Source organism: Equus przewalskii, chromosome 20 (genome assembly GCF_037783145.1).
Source record: "Equus przewalskii isolate Varuska chromosome 20, EquPr2, whole genome shotgun sequence".
Classification (NCBI taxonomy): Eukaryota; Metazoa; Chordata; class Mammalia; order Perissodactyla; family Equidae; genus Equus; species Equus przewalskii.
The window spans coordinates 44,277,662-44,292,761 of NC_091850.1; the positions used below are offsets into that span (position 1 = coordinate 44,277,662).

General features: G+C 38.7%; 1 long non-coding RNA gene across 1 annotated transcript; it reads left to right on the forward strand.

The window, feature by feature from the left end:
- Positions 1–9,659: 9,659 nt before the first annotated feature.
- LOC139077893 (uncharacterized) lies at positions 9,660–13,736 on the forward strand. The gene is made up of 3 exons (XR_011530519.1): positions 9,660–9,879; positions 12,711–12,789; positions 13,609–13,736. It is a non-coding gene; the product is annotated as an uncharacterized lncRNA (long non-coding RNA).
- Positions 13,737–15,100: the final 1,364 nt, after the last annotated feature.

Genomic DNA, 15,100 nt, shown 5'->3' on the forward strand with positions numbered 1-15,100 from the left:
ATGACAATTAAGGGCATCCGGGGGCATAAGTATTTTAATTGTGGAGGCAGCATGTCACAAAATTCACTACAGAGTCTCAGCACTACTGAAAGAAGAAGAGAAGAAACCCAAGGAGAGTTCCAATGGCATTTGAGCTCATGATTCTATGCATCCTTGCACTTCCTGGGGTTTGTTTACAGGAGCCAATTAGGTTCTTTGTTATATCTAACGTAGTTCAAATTGGGTTTCCGTCATCTTCTACTAAAAAAGTCATGTCTAAGACAGTTAAGAATATATACACCTGTTTGGAAATCTATAAAATAAAAAATGGAAGCATGTCAGAAAATACATGGGAGTGGGTAAAGGGAGAGAATAATAAAATTATTATTGCTTGAGTATACCATAGGTAGTTCGAGCAGATAGAGGAAGTGGAAGATGTTTCACAGACATCTGAAGTCACTAAACTGGGGCCAGAGGAGGATTCTTTGAAGGAATTCAATCCCGTGAGCATCTGCTGGAGTATCATTGGACTGAAAATAGAATCTCTGATACATTCTTGACCAACTTTTCTTACAAGTTGATTTTTCCAAAGAGAGAAGAAATAAATGGAGAATTGCTCTTACGGCTTCAATTCTGATGACCAAGAAGGATTTCATTGCAGAGGAGGAAGTTAGAGGAATCACTGAAGAACATGCCTATATTGCTTTGGAAATTTTTGATAGCTTGGGAAGAAAAGACTTGGCAAGTGTAGGATATAGATTTAAGGAAATGGCTAACTGCGTATTATAAGAATTGGATGGGGAAAGGGCTCAAAAGGTTTGAGCAACTCTTAAAACTCAAATTCTGTATATGTAGCCCCAAAACAGAAGGAAATGGAGAGGAAGGAAGGTTATATGCCCAAGAATTGGGAATTGTGCCGATGAGACTAAAGCTCTTACCATAGACTGAATGTTTGTGTTCCCCCCAAATTCATATGTTGAAATATAATCCCCAATGTGATGGTATTTGGAGGTGAGGTGGGGTCTTTGGGAGGTGATTAGGTTATGAAGGTAGAGCCTTCATGAATGGGATTAATGTCCTTATAAAAGAGGATCCAGAGAGCTCCCTAACGCTTCTGCTATGTGAGGACACAGCGAGAAGACAGCTTCTATGAGCCGTGAAGGGGATCCTCATCAGACACTGGATCTGTCTGTGTCTTGATCTTGGACTTCACAGCCCCCAAAACTGTGAAAAATAAATTTCTGTTGTTTGCAAGCCACCCTGTCTGTGATATTTTTGTTATAGCAGCCCAAATGGACTAAGACTACCCTAAAGATACTAACAGTGGCTTTCAAAATTCTCTTCAGAAGAGAATGATCATAGAAAGGATGGATTTATAGTTTGAGCAGTCCTAGTATAATTGTGTTATGTTGCTGGATGACAGTGAAATCACAGCTCTCAATGGCTATTTCTTTCTGTTTTATTTGTATTTTACACATGGAGAACCCTCTCTGGTAGGTGGGTGGGGATTGAAATACATGATGTATGAATAAATGAAAATGAAACTTTGGCTGTTCTACTTTCTTGGCTCAGACACTTGCCTTCCAGGGACCAGAAGTAATAATAGTTATGATTTATTGGATTCTTACAAAGTTCCAGGCATTGTGCTAAGTGCTGTATGTGAATTACCTCATGTAATCTTTACAGAAATTCCTTGGGACTAGGTATTCATTAATATCCTCATTTTACATATGATAAAAGTCAGGTTCAGAAAGGTCAGATGACTTCTTCCAAGGGGCAAAAATGAAAGATAATACAAAGCTAGTATTCCAGACTGCTATCCAGAAAGAGCTTGCAAATGAAAATGGTATATTATTTTCCATGATCTTTGAGGTATGGTGAAGAAAAGGAATGAGGCTCCTTAGGATAAGGGTGGCAGAAGGTGTCTAGCAAGGATTGAACCATAACCAACTGTCTGCTAGTGGGCAGGCCATCATCCCTGCAGTGGGACTGTTTCAGTCCAGAAGACAGGGTTCCTCTTTCTATCTGGTCTAATGGAAAGGGTCTATTTTGCAATTCCTCTGCCTGGAAGTGGAAAAATCCTAATTAACTCAAGAGTGCTTTGTGCTCTAGAGGTCCAAGATGAAAGTGGAACAAATCAATACAGGAATGAGTGTGAGAAGATTAAAAAGAAAGAAAATGTTAATGCAATTTGCAACAAGATGACTAAGGTAGATTTTGAGAACTAGCAGCCAGTACGATTGACTTCCATCTGGGCAAGATTCCTGGAAGGGCTTATTAAGGGAAGAATTTGTCTTCCACCACCTTGTTGGTCTGAAGTATTTTTTGAAAAGTCGAGAGCAGGGATTTCATTAGCGTATACACCCACTCCTGTAGAGGGAGTGCTATATGGACTTAATGTATGTTTAAAATATATATCTGTGTATGTTTAGATTCATTTATTTCAAGATAATAGGTGCTCAGTAAATATCTTTTGAAGAATGAGTAAATGTACAATATGAAAATAAGGTAAAAATGAGTCCACATATTGATACAGCTGCTTTCAAAATTAGTTTGGCTGTAGAATCTATTAATTGACACAGTAACAACAATGATCTTATTTATTTTTCTGGTCTCAGATTCCATGTCCCTTCCTGAGAGAAAACTCCTTGACTTCAAAATCTGAATCAGAACCCTCCTTGTTATTCTCATTGAAAACATCCAAATTCTTTGTCTTCATTTCACTTATCAAAAGTAGTAATTTATGCCTATTGGTGCGTATTCGTTTAGAGCTGTCTCACCACAGCAGCAGCCGCATCTTGTGGGTCATTGTTGTACCTCCAACATACAGCACTGTGTCCAGCACATAGTAGCTGCCCAATAGAATTTCGCTGAATTAAAAATATGAATGAATGGGCCGGCCTGGTGGCGCAGGGGTTTTAATTGCACACCTTCCGATTCGGGGGCTGGGGTTTCTCCAGTTCAGATCCCAAGTGCGGACATGGCACCGCTTGGCACACCATGCTGTGGTAGGTGTCCCACATATAAAGTGGAGGAAGATGGGCATGGGTGTCAGCTCAGGGCCAGTTTTCCTCAGCAAAAAGAGGAGGATTGGCAGCAGATGTTAACTTAGGGCTAATCTTCCTCAAAAATAAATAAATAAATAAAATAAAATATGAATGAAAGAGGAGGTAACATCTCTGCTTACCAGATCAGAAGACCACTGGGTTTTTGCTGCCATTCTGGATGTCATACTTTAAACGTTATGGACAAAGAGGAGTATGTTGAAAACAGAGGAACCAATCCATTATCCAAGTTAATCCTGAACTAGAGAGGAGATTTGATTCTGAGTTACATGAATTAATGGAGTCTTTTAGCCCATTGAGAAAAGTCTCAAGCTAAGAAGTTGAGGCACGGACAACAACAGCTGGCTAGTTGTGTACAGATACAGCAAGGGTTGTCTCTGAAGAACAAGTATTCACGCACACACACAAATGCACATTTTTAATTTGGCCCTAGGGAATAATCTAGCACCAATGTTGACAACAATAATTACTGGAAGGTAAACATTTCAGATCAATGTAAAACACACTATTTTTAATAGTTGAATCTGCTCCCAAATAGAATGGACAATTTTAGGAAGTCTTCAAATCTTCAATTAGACAAGCACTTAGTGGGTACATTAGAGTGACCCTAATTAAGAAACTGTGTAGGGTGGGGCCAGAAGGAAATGGACAGCATTGGAGAGTTCTGGCTCATCAAGGCTGCCTTGATCTTGTGTGGGCTGGTCAGATGATCTTTGGCTTCTTCTAACCCTAAAGTTCTCGAGAAATGGTTATAGAACCCATAGTTTCTTGGTCATCTAAGCTGCTCTTGAAAGAGGTTGAGTAGAAAATCTGGCCTTTTATGTTTGAAGTATACAGGGTATGTCACTGAAACTGTAGTGCTTTATAAACTCGTAACAAATGGATTATGATTTAATAACTTCACTTTTTCAAATGGAACATGAGAAATCTAAACGATTGCCTCAAACTGCCTAAGAGTTAACCTTGATTTATTGATAACAAAAGCAATTACATATTCTTGGTAATATAAGCCCTACGTAGACACAGTATTAATATTTATTAAAACATTTTTTTCTGTACCGCAGAAAGAAGTGAACTATTTTTTTCCGGCAAACCAAAAGTCGGCAGCATTTTGACTAGCAAATAATATTTTTACACTCAACTATGAGTATATAACTTAGACTTTTCCTCTTTTTTAAACCTCATAATTCTAGATTGAAATGCTGTAAACTGATCTCTTAGGAATAGATGCAGTGGCAGCCAGTTGTCTTCTTTACCTTTGTTCACTACCTTTAGGTCATAGAATGAGTGTTTCCATCTTCTGGAAAGTTCTTGTCCTAGGAACTAAGGTGACGAAATGTTTCAATATTTTATTTTATTTACATATCATTTATACTCATTTTCCTCTTTCATCCACACTCTTCCAACCGTCTCACCAAGTCCTGCTTTGGAAGAGAACAACTCAACATCTTTTTACAGTTTATGGTGTTTGTAGGTGTTACATTATTATTTTTTTTATTTTATATTCTTACACTTATAATTCCTGAGAATATCATTTTAACATTCGCTATTCATCAGATCCATTTGACTAAAAGCAGTGATCCTACATCAGATAGTTCAGGGGACACCAGTTTTATTAGTGCACATGGTGCATAAAATGCCCCAGATTCAGCAGGGATGTGCTCTTCTCAGTTACAATTAATATTGCACAAGCTCTCTTGCCAATTTTTCTCAATTCATTTTTCCCCTTCAAATTTCCTTTTAATCTTGTTTCTTTCCCACAAATTATGAGGCAAACTGGCTGTGCCGAGGCAATCTCCAGTATCAATAAATCAAGAGTTCCCATAAAACTGTACAATTTCTTGCTGATGGCACTTGAAGAGGAAAGTTATTAAATCATTACTCATTTAATATGAATTTTTAGGATGCTCTAATACTTTTCATTATATGCTTTGCCTAGTATGGTCATAGTACAGAAATCTAGATATTGTATAGAAAATTCAGACAAGATCTTAGTGACTTTTGGGTTTAATTCTTGGTCTGTTGTTGCTAATGACAGAATAGATGAGCAGATAACTTTCAGGAATGCCTGTTTTCCTTTAACTGAAACCTCCAGGGTCAGATGCCATGTCACAATGGAAAAATGGACTGGATTCAGGGAATTCAGATACACCCATGCTTGGACATCTCATGGAGTAGGACTCTCTTATTCATCTCTGCATTCCCATGGCTTCATGCTACGTATGGTAGGTGCTCATTGGTTGATGAGATGAATTTAATGCTCAGAGAGGGGAAGGAGAGACACAAACTCATATAGATGAAGAGAAATACTCATCTTTTCAGGCAAATGGCTGATCCTTGGCTGTTCTTGGAGGTGGTGTGGCTAGAGTGGGACTCCCCAGAGTAGGGTAGCATTAGGCTCTGCAGATGGGACAAAGATTCTCCTCCATGGGGCAAGGGTTGATCTCCGAAAGCACCTGAGGTTATGACAATCCTGAATCATGAGGCTTCAAAGTTTTATTCATAGTCCACAATTAGGAGACCTCAAAGGATAGAAAAGCTTGGCCCAAGGCTATAGTTCAATCAAAATCTGCTCTATCATAACCTCCAGGAGTACACATGCTTCTCTGTGGACAGAAAGAAAATCACTCAGAAGCTGACTTTAAGTCTTTAGTTGTCCCAAATCTCACTTAGTAAACTACTGCCCATTGCGCTACATGGTGACCTGCAGAACGGTATGTGTTGAACGGAGAATTCAAGAAAGCTGAAATTTTTCTCAGTACTGTGTACATACCATGAGAACGTTTGCATTATAACATCAACTACAATGGTTTGAATGTCAGGTGATACAGTTTTATATATTTAACCAGCCACAAGGCAGGATCAATCTGTGGGAAGGCTGCAAGGAGACTGCTTGAACCCAAAATATCAGTCCCATTTAGGGATAAGTGCCTAAAACTCTACTGTTACAAATTTAATTCTTTGCCTTAAGTATTGTCCTCTTCCTTCAGTTTCCTTTCTTAAATAGCCAAGAAGCAGATTAAAATATTAAGTCATTAACACTTCAGGGCAAAAGAGTTTGTCAAATCCTTGGGCAATAGAAAAAGGTAGTGAAACAGGAAGCTTAAAGTAGTGATGAGGGATTATGAAAAGATTTAAATCAAAAATTAATTTTTGCCCGGAGAGTCCATCTATAAGCATAAATTTCACAGATTCTCCTGTTCTCAAGCAGAATTTCTCCACCTTGTTATTACGGTGGGAAAGTTCTTTGCTGTGTGGAGCTGTCCTGTGCGTTGTAGGATGTTTAGCAGCATCCCTGCCCTCTACCCACTAGATGCCCCCAACCAGTTATGACAACAAAAAATGTCATGACAAGTTACCAAATGTCCCCTTGGAGGAAAAATCACCCCCTGTTGGGAACCACTGGTCTAATGTAAATTGTTAAGGGTAGAATTCAGTATAACCAATTTCTCCCATAGATGGAGCTCTTGCTCAACAAAGTGCCTCATTAAAAGGGCAATGGCGAATCTAACGCGAAAGAATAACACAATTAGTTCACTGGCTGCTTAATCAACTGCAATTGTCCCTTGGTTTCACCCCTCTTCAGAGTCAGCAGGAAATGGACAGCACTGGAGAGTTCTGGTTCATACTGGCTGGCTTCACCCTCACTGGGCTCATTGGAGGGCTGATTTTGAAGATGGAAGGTGCTAGCTATCCAGGCCTCAACCAGAGGGCCTCCCAGACCAGGCTGGGCTTGCAGAATATCATCCAAAGCAGCAGGCCACTCATAATGCTTGCAATATTGCAAACTTCTTCTTCCTCGTTACCCTGTACATTTTGTCTTTAAATTGCTTTCATTGTTTTATGTGGTCTGTGGCACACACCTCATTTCTTTTAGCTTGCAGCCATAATATTTCCAGTGGTTAGCTTGTTTAACAGAATTTCCTTGTATTTTTAGGCCAAGGAGCCAACATTAAGGTAGGGAATAGAGGTGAGGAGTTGGAATACATAGCCCCGAGATGAGAGGCAACTAGCCTCTTCTCATAAAGTGTGTCGTTAGCCAAAGAGAGAAGGAATATTCTTTGAGCTAAGAAAGTGATGCTAAGAAAGTCTCAAAAATCCCTTTGACATTTTGCTGAGATTACATGGGCCTGGTGATGTGTTAGACAAATTGTGGTTCTCACTTTCCGGCTCAGGGCAAAGTCATACTGCTGAGAAACAACGTGATGCTTCTTCCAAGTCTGTTCACATTGCAAGCCTAATGCTTTTCTCTTCCACCTATTAAGTAAGTGGATTGACAGGTACAGGATAGAGTGGACATTCAAAACTGACATTTTCTTAATTGTCACTAGCAGCAGAGTGTCCAATGTCAGGACTCAGATTTATCATAATGGAGAGCTGTTGGCCAGGCCCATTTATTACCATTAATCTCTTTTTAACAAATTCCGTAAGGACTCATTTTGCTCAGATAAACACCCTTGAGGCCAGAGATTCAGGCCCACAGGGAGCTTCTTTTAGATTCATTAATTCAACAAGTACTTTCTGAGGGTCTGCTATGTGCAGATATAAACCTTCTTGCATCTTAGGCAATGATGTCACTCCCAGACACCAGTATTAAGCGTAGCCCCACCTGGAAGCACGTAAACCCATATGCAAGACATCATCTTGGCCAAGTCTGCTTGTCAACACTCCAGAGTCTCCTTTTCAGAGCCTCTCTGGGGACCTTTTTCCTCAGTCTGCAGCAGCAGCAGCTCCATGTAATGGGATGCCCCATCTTTAATTGTGTGTGAGGAGTTCAAGAAAGCAAGTCACGCGTGGTCTGCTCCCATTAATGCCTCTCTCCATCACCAGCAGTGACAGAAGTGGGAGCTTTGCAAACTAAAAAGCCTGATTTAGGTGGAGGGTGCTACTTGGATTTGTATTCTTACAAATCTCCTTGGATGTTTCTTGTACGTGCTCCTCGCCTAGAACCGTTGTTTTGATAAGGAGATTCTCCACCCTGGCTGCACATTGCGATCACATGGGAGAGCCTAAGAAATACTGCTGTCTGGGCTCCATCCCTGGAGATTCTGATTTCATTAGTCCTGGGTGGGGTTTTCTCCATGGAAAAGTAATAAAATTTACATCAGTGCTTTTCAATCCTAGCTGTACACTATAATCAGCTAGGGACCCTTTAAGTATCTTGACGCCTAAACCCAATCCCAGACCAATTAAAAAATGAATCTCTAGGCTTGAGCTCCTGCATCTGTAGTTTTATTTAAAGTTCCTCATTGCATTCTAGTGCATAGGTAAATTTGGGCCCACTGATGCAAATTGTATTACTTTTATTGGAATTAGTAATTCTATTACTTTTATTCTATTACTTGTATACCAGCAGATCAAAAAGGCAGAAAGGGTCAGTAAAAAAAAAAGGTCAGATTTTGTGCATAAGGAATCAAGAACCAAACATTTCTTCTGGAATCTGTGACAAAGAGTGTGTGTGTGTGTGTGTGTGTGTGTGTGTGTGTATGAACATTGGCAGGACAGGTTTTGTAGAGCTGCATGAACAAGAGTAGGATGCTCATGATTAAGAAAAAATAAATTCTGCCCAACAAGCACCTATTAACACCTCCTACATGCCAAGTGCTGCCAGGGAAAATAAGGTAAGACTGAGTCCTTTCTCATAATTCAGAAGCTTCCAATCTCAGAAGGAAACACTGCTTTGACAGGCCTAGTACCATCAGAGGGAAGCAAGAGAGAGAAAGGACCTAATTCTGGCTCAAGTTTCCAAATTTCTCTCTTGTGTGACCTTGGAGGAAGTTCAATACCTTTCTAAGCCCCTGTTGGTCACCTTCGAAGGTCCCATTTAGATTGGAGATGCTGCTGTCCTGCATCCTCTGTAACACCTCTCTAATATCACTCTATAATTTTTTCTCTCCTAGAGAAGCTTCCTACTGTCTCTACCCACATATACTCTGTATACATCTACGTTCCAGGATCCAGACCTGTTCCTGAGCTCTCCTCCCTCCTCCCCCAAAATGACTCACCCGTCTTCTATGCCCTGTTCCCTAGAGATCTTGTTTTCTCAAGTCTCCAGTGACAGCTGATGGGCCATGAAATTCTCCAGAAGCGAGGTGCTAATGAGTAATAATGGCGTATTTTGTTTCCCTCTCAAGAATGAGCAATTGGGAGGAAAATTTCCAGAGAGTTTATTTCCTGGCGGAGATTGGTGAAATGTTTGGGAAAACGTGGATTTCTCTGTGAGGGTCCTCAGCTGACCTCCAAAAGTGAGTTGCTTGTTCTGCGTGGGATTTGCTTGTGTGAGGGGCTGTTATGGGCCATTGCCTCATTCCACTAGGCTCAGGTCCCACCACAAGGAAAGAGTGAGTCCTCTACTCTGCCATGATTTGTTAACATAAGAAACTTAATAAGGTTAAAAACCCAGAAATTTTCCGTTGAGAATAGTAACTAATTTCCAAAGAAGTGTTTTCTGAATTGAATTGTATCCAGAGTGCTCTGTGAGAGAACATTTCTAGAAACAGACGGTGATATCGTGGCTTTCTACTAAAGTGATGGAAAATACTGTTTAGCTCAATTTGCACATTAGACTGAGTATTTTGTACCACCTTGTTTATAAAACCTTCTGTGTTATTCCAGCAAGAAATAATTACTCCTTTTTCTGAAATTTATATCTGAAATTATAGAAATTTATTTCTGTTTTCAATGACACATCCTTTTCTCCTTGTATGATAGTTATTTGGGTACATATGCTATTTTTTCCAACTAGACTGTAAACTCCTTCTGCGAAGATTCCACTTTCTGAACGGTGCTGAGCCCAATGCTGGGACTGCCTATTGGCAGATCCAAATGGAGGCATGTAAGTCTCTATGTTTATACATTAAAACAATGTAGGAAGATAGCAATAAATCATACCATGTATATAACGAGAGAACATTCATACAAAACTTAATTGAATTTGCTTCACTCATATGTCATAACATTTTAAATGATTGGCTCCTTGGGCATCCATAAAGACCTTCTGCGATATAAAGAAAACTTCTGTGTTCATTGTGGCAAAAATCAACATGTCTGCCAGGGTGAGATCTTGTCTGGGGGCTCTGAGGAAACATCCACTTTCAATTTCATTCTTATTAAGGCAGAATCCAGTTCCTGTAGTTGCAGGATTGAGGTCCCTGTTTCCTTGCTGGCTGTTTGCCGGAGACTGATCTCAGGTCCTAGGGGCTGCCACATGGCCCCTTCCATCTTCAAGACAATAGTGATGTATCAAATCCTTCTCATGCTTCAGATCACTGACTTCTTTGTCTCTGATCTCTAGATATCATATTTGTTTTTATTGAGGTAAAACTGATACATAACATTCTATAAATTTCAGGTGGACATTATAGTTTGGCATCTCTATGTATGACAAAGTAATCACTGTCAAAAGTCTAGTTACTATCCATCACCATACAATTGACCTCCTTTCCTTCACCCATTTTGCTCACTCCCCCAAGTCTGTTTCTCTCTGATTACTACCAATCTATTCTCTGTAACTATGAGTTTGTTTTTTTTCATTTTCTTTGTTCATTTTTAATTTTAGATTCCACATATGAGTGAAATCATACAATATTTATCTTTCTTCATCTGACTTATTTCACTTAGCATAATATCCTTAAGGTCCACCCATGTTGTCACAAATGGTAAGATTTCATCCTTTTTATCACTGAGCAGTATTCCACTTTGTATATATCTCATGTCTTCTTTATCCATTCATCTACTGCTGGGCACTTAGATGGTTTCTGTATCTTGGCTATTGTAAATTCCTCTTCAATGAACGTAGAGGTGCATATATCTTTTCGAATTAGTGTTTTTATTTTCTTGGGATAAATATCCAAAGTGGAGTTGCTGGATCATGTGGTAGTTCTGTTTTTAATTTTCTAGGATTCTCCATACTATTTTCCATAATGGCTGCACCAATTTGCATTCCCATCAACAGTGCATAAGGGTTGCCTTTTCTCCACATTCTCACCAACACTTGTTATCTCTTGTTTTTTTCATAATAGCCATTCTAACAAATGTTAGGTGGTATCTCATTATGATTTTGATTTGCATTTCCTTAACAAGTAGTAATGTTGAACATTCTTTCATGTCTCTGTTGGCCATCTACATGTTGATTTTGGAAAAATGTTTTTAATTCCTCTGCCCATTTTTTAATTGAACTATTTGTTTTTTCGTGTTGAGTTGCATGAGTTCTTTATACATTTTGGATATTAGCCCTTTGTTGCATATATGACTTGCAAATATCTTCTCCCATTTAGTAGGTTGCCTTTTCATTTTGATGATGGTTTCCTTTGCTGTGCAGAAACTTTTTCTTTTTCATTTGATGTAGTACCATTTGTTTATTTTGGCTTTTGTTTCCATTGCCTTTGGAGTCAGATCCACAAAAACGTAGCTGAAACCAATGTCAAGAGGCTTACTGCCTGTGTTTTCTTCTAGAAATTTTATAGGTTCAGGTCTTACATTCAAGTCTTTAATCCTTTTTTAGTTAATTTTTGTGTATGGTGTAAGATAGTATAGAGCCATATTTAAAGGACTCAGGACCACCTGGATAATCTCCCATTTGGAAAGTCAACTATGCCATATGAAATGACTAACCATGGGAGTGAAATCCATCACATCACAAATCCTGGGCATTATACAGGGTATGTACACCAAAAGTTGGGCATCTGGGGAGCCATCTTAGATTTTTGCCTATGACAATACTCCCTCAAGAAGCTTAACTAAGAATGAAAAAACATTGAGGGCAGAACAAAGAAGAAAGTGAGATTTTCTTGAACCATAGTCAAGAGCAAGCCTTAAGCATATTTGTATGCTTAGGAGAGAGAAAGGAATAGAAAAGGGATTAAAACTCCAGGAGAGTAGGAATAACTGTAAAGGGAATTGATGAGATAGGCTCCCGAATACAGGAGTAAACTCAAAGGAAGGACCACCTCTTCCTCAGAGGATGGAAGATACACTGTGAGGGTGGATGCAGAGATGGGAAATTGTATGTGCAGGGGCAGGAATTTGATGGAATATTTTCACATCACCACAATGCTTTCTCTAAGAAGTAGGAGGCAAAGGTAGGCAGAGATAAGGACAGGATAGGTGGCACCAGGAGGATGTTGAGAGAGTGGATACTAGAAGGGGAACTTGAGTTGGCTGATTCAGGGCATCCACAAGTGCTTGAAGGATTAACAAATCCAACCAATAAGTCCTGAAAGATGTTGGAGCTGCTTCATACCTGCTTGTGAGTGCTTGCTATGTGCATCTCTCCCCAACTCAGAGTTCAATGACGTAATGTTAGTAGCTTACAATTGGCCATGGTGGGGCTATTTATACCTTGGAAATTGGCAAACACCGCAAGCAGGACTTTGTAAACGGAGAGCTGATTATTAAATATTTACCAGCACACTGGCGCTGCAGGGACTGCTCCTTTGGTTCCAAAAGCATCAGCCTACATTAAACTGCTTCTGTTCACAAACTGCTAGTTCCACAAAGAGGTCATAGGAGCATCTGAATAAGTGGCAAAGTGAGCATAATTTACAAAAAGATGCCTGAGGTTGCCAAAATATTCAGCTCTCATACCAACCATATGCCCAACAAGAGTAAGGGGGATACTGCTAAGGGAGGTTTATGGAGCAACTTATAACTCTCTTCTCTCCACAGAACACAGGTTTTAGCCTCACAAATCCGAATATGGGGATCAATCGGGATTCATGATCCAAGTAATGTTTTAGGTGTTGAGGTAAATATGGGTAGATAATAGAAAAATTTCCTTCCTTCCACCTTTCTTTCCTCCCTCCCTCTCTTTCTTCCTTTTTTTTTTTGCTTTCAATATGTGAGTTTTTAAGAGAAACTTGGTATTGGGACTTTTTAAAGAAAGTCAGAAAAAAGCAAAAATAAAAATTGAATGAGAAATGAAGGAAAAAAAGGGATATCCAAAGAAGAAATAATTCCAATGAGGAAATTAATGAAAGTCTATATTTCTTTTAATAATTTCTAAATTGTCAGTGGATTTCCTGAGATCAATAAGGTGAATACACACTTGGATTCTTTGGTCGAAAAGTGATACTCTCTCAGTGTCCCCAAATATTCACGCAGCAATCTGCAGTTTAACTACTTCTATTTCAGGAAAAGGCATTGAAGAGATCTTTTGATGAGCAACAAGATGCTCTTGCCATCCACTGTGTCTTCTGTAATTCACATTATTGTCTACTTCAAGCAGCCTCTAAGAGGCGACTATCGAGTCCAGGAGAGCAAAAGCAGGGAAAGCATTATAGAATTTTGACTTCTGTACATTATTTAGGCCCAATGTTATTTGTAATGAAAGAAGGCAGTAGAAAAGCATGACAATAGGGAAATTTGGATATTAACATGAACATTTAAACTGTTCAAAAGATTCGGGGTTTTTAATTCTCTTTTTACCTAAGGCAGTTACCATTTAGTAGTTCTTAAAGTTCAGTTGGAGAGATCAACATGGAAAAAATTAACTGTAGTACTATAAGAATGGGTTTTATGTTTTTATACGTCTACCTCTTGGGACCAGCCTATATTTTACTCTTAGGTCCAAGACACCCAGGAGAGCAAGCAGCTTAAGGGAAGTCTAAATGGCAGAGAGGAAGCTAACTCTTCACCACCTTGGCTTTCCCTGCTCAAGGGACTTTGGGGCAGTAACTGAGAAGCGCGATGAAGAATAAATTTGGAATTATAGCCAGTTCCTTAACACTATCTTGTTTGATGGACTCTCTCCCCTTAACCGCTTTATCAAATGCTTCACCAATGTTCTCAAAGGTCGCCATGATTTATCACAGCTCAACCAACATATCCAAATGGGATGTTCCAGTGGTTGTATAAATTAAAGTTCCTTCGGAATTCTAGATCAACTGAAATAGACTAAGACTGCCTTTTCTATAAGATTGTGGCTCTACACAATCGAATCTCCACGAGCAACTTATTATACCACTCTTTTGACATTTTGAAGAAATTTGTATATCCCCGATAAGGTAGAATACTAATTCACTGATTCCTCAATTTGCTTTTCCAAAAAGTCTAAGTAACTCTTTGAGCCAGGAGATTATTTAACTACTGACATTTTAAGACATGGAATAAGTTGAATTTTAAAATTGAGTTTGCATAAATGTTGAATAGTATGTAATATCAAAAGTTCCAAATCAAAATGATTTTAAGACAGTTCTGTATATAAATACAAATAAATAATGTAAATGTGAGAGTAATTTGCTTTATCTAAAGAAATGTTGTAAAATTGAAACAAAGTAAAACACACTAGTTTTAAAGTCATTCTACAACTGTAAAGAAGATGATGAAGATCATTCCTAATTCTGCTACCTAGACATTATTATCACTAAAGTCTTTCTTTAGGCATATTGTACTACTTAGTTATTACATAATAATATTGCTTAACAAAAACCCACAAAATCTCAGCAGACTACAACAACAGACATTTATTTTTCCTGACCCTGAATATACAAATTAATAATTTGCCTGGAATTTAGCTGACTTGGCTGAGCCAGTTTCACTTGCCTTGACTCTAGGTAGTAGGTGTATTCAGCTCTATACCACTCATCTCATTCTGGGCCCAATGAATACCCAATGCCTATTCCTTTCTTGGTAATGCAGAAGCAAAGAAGGTACAAGCTTTTTTAAACTGTCTGCTCGCATAGCATCTAGTAGTGGTTCACTAAACTAAAGCTACTTACATGGCCAATCAGAGTCAATGGGGCAGGGAATATACTCCTCCCATGGATAGGGAACCATGACAAGGCAAGAGAGGGAAGGAAAAATTGTAAGCAAATAATATAATTCTATATATACTTATACCTGTATGTACATGTATATGTACTTATAAGGGGTTTATATGTCTAGACACATGTTTATATATAAACATGTATATATATGTATATGTATGTGTGTATGTAAGTATGTATGTATATTCTGGATATATGCTCACTAATAGCATCTATTTCATAGAGTGATTTGGAGACTTAAATAGATTAATACATATAAAATTTTAAAAATTAAAAAGGTTATCTCAGTAA